Source organism: Dromiciops gliroides, chromosome 3 (assembly GCF_019393635.1).
Source record: "Dromiciops gliroides isolate mDroGli1 chromosome 3, mDroGli1.pri, whole genome shotgun sequence".
Lineage (NCBI taxonomy): Eukaryota > Metazoa > Chordata > Mammalia > Microbiotheria > Microbiotheriidae > Dromiciops > Dromiciops gliroides.
In genome coordinates, this window is record NC_057863.1 from 665660870 (window position 1) to 665663057 (window position 2188).

Genomic DNA, 2188 nt, shown 5'->3' on the forward strand with positions numbered 1-2188 from the left:
GATGGCGACAAAAAGACTCTGTCTGTTTCTCTGTCTCTGTGTGTCCCCTTGTTCTTTTGTGCATCTTTCTGAAGGTTGCTGTTGTGTACTTAGTTGTAGTCACTGAATATATGTTAGTGTTCCGACTGCTTCCTTTAGTCTCTGTCAGTTCCTATATCTGCCCACATTTCTCTGTAGTCTTTATTTCTGTCATTTATTGTGGCATTCCAAATGAATAGAGGGAGCTAGTGGTTCAGAGGAGTCAGGAAGACTCGACTAGACGTCTAACCTGTGCCTGTCTCAATTTACCCAGCTGTAAAGTGGGCCTCCTAATAGCACCACCTCATAGGATTATTGTAAGGATGACATGACAGTATTTGTAAAAGTTCTTAGCACAGTGCCCACACATATCAGGTGCTATAGAAGTGCTTCTTCCGGGGGCAGCTAGTTGGCACAGTGGATAAAGCACAGGCCCTGGAGTCAGGAGGACCTGAGTTCAAATTTGGCCTCAGACACTTGATACTTACTAGCTGTGTGACCCTGGGCAAGTCACTTAACCCTCATTGCCCTGCCCCCCAAAGTGCTTGTTCCAATTATTTCCTATTCCCATTTTAGGAAGACTATTGAAGGGCAGTATAGTGTAGTGGAAAGAGCTTCCAAGAGATGAAGACCTGGCATCCATTCCTGCCTCTCACACATCCTTGCTATGTGTAGTCAAGTCACAGAACCCATCAACATTCTAGGTGTATTTCTGAGGGCAGAAGATGCAAAGCAGGCCTCGATAGAGGAAGTTACTCTCCTATACTCAGACTTTTTGGCCTTGACACCTTTATACTCTTAAAAACCCACCAAGAGCTTTTGTTTCTGTGGGTTATGTCCACTGAGGTGCTTGAGTTGGTTTCTACTGGCTCACTGGAGCCAATTGTTAAATTTTGGGGAATTCTCATGAGCTGGTTGTTAAGCCACCATTATTAAAAATTAAATTATATAAGCATACATCTATTAAAATAAAGGGAACAGATACTCTAAACTCATCACTTCCTAATTACTTGCTACCTTTTACTATTGCCTATGTATTTGAGGTTATTTTCATCTATTTGTATGGTAAAAACAACACATGATATGTGCTTGTACCCAGTTCCATGTTTGGTGATGTTAACATATGTGTGCTTCCCCCACTTCCCTCCATGGAGAGCTAGTTGTTATACATTTACCAACATGCTGCTGGTTCTATTTATCAATGTCATATTAGAAATTAAAACTGATAAAATCTGAAAATAGTTATTCATTTAAAAAGAGCAGCAATGTTACATAAAACACATTTAATGGAAAACAACACTTCCATGATAATTAGTGAGAATGCCATTGTTTTACATATTTTTCTCCAGGTCCTTTAATGTCTGACCTAATAGAAGATTTAGCTTCTGCCTTCAATCTAATACAATGAATCTGACCACACAGAGATATGTAGTTAGAAAAGGAAGAAATATTTGACTAGGCAAATAACTTATTATAAAAAGAGTCTTGACCTCATAGATGCTGTCAGTGGATGCAGGGGACCTCTAGGGGTGCACCAACCACACTTTGAGAACATCTGCCCTCTACTAGCTTCAGTCCCTAAACATTTATTAAGCACCTACTATGTGCAAGATACTGGGGAGATAAAGGGTACCCATAAGCTTACATTCTACTGAGGAGATGAAACCCATTTAGACAAATCAGTTCATGGTAATTTGATGAGGGAAAGAGTGTTACCAACTGATAGGATCAGGAAGAACCTAGTATTAGAAGGGGCCCCTTTGCTAAACCTCAGAGAAGAAAGCCGGGGATCCCGAGGGCTGGAAAGGAGAGAGGTCATGCCTGGCATGGGGGAGGCTAGTATAGCTGGAAGAGAGCGTAAGTGAGGGTGACCCATCTGGAATAGGTAGAGATGTGTGTCTGGAGCTGGATAGAAGGCATTCAATTCAGACTGCCCATTTTATGGAAGAGAAAACAGGTCCAGAGAGGTTGTGTCTTGCCCAGGGTGTGTCTTAGAAGCATTGTCAGCTGCCTGTGGAGGGGACAGCTGAAGGAAGACCAATGAAGAGGTTACTGAAATAATTCAGATAGGAGTCCGTAGAATCTGAAGGGAGGTTTGAGGAAAGGAAGTGCTAGGGGCAGGCAGGGTGGGATGCAAGCAACACTGCTTGGCCACATCTTGGGTATGAGA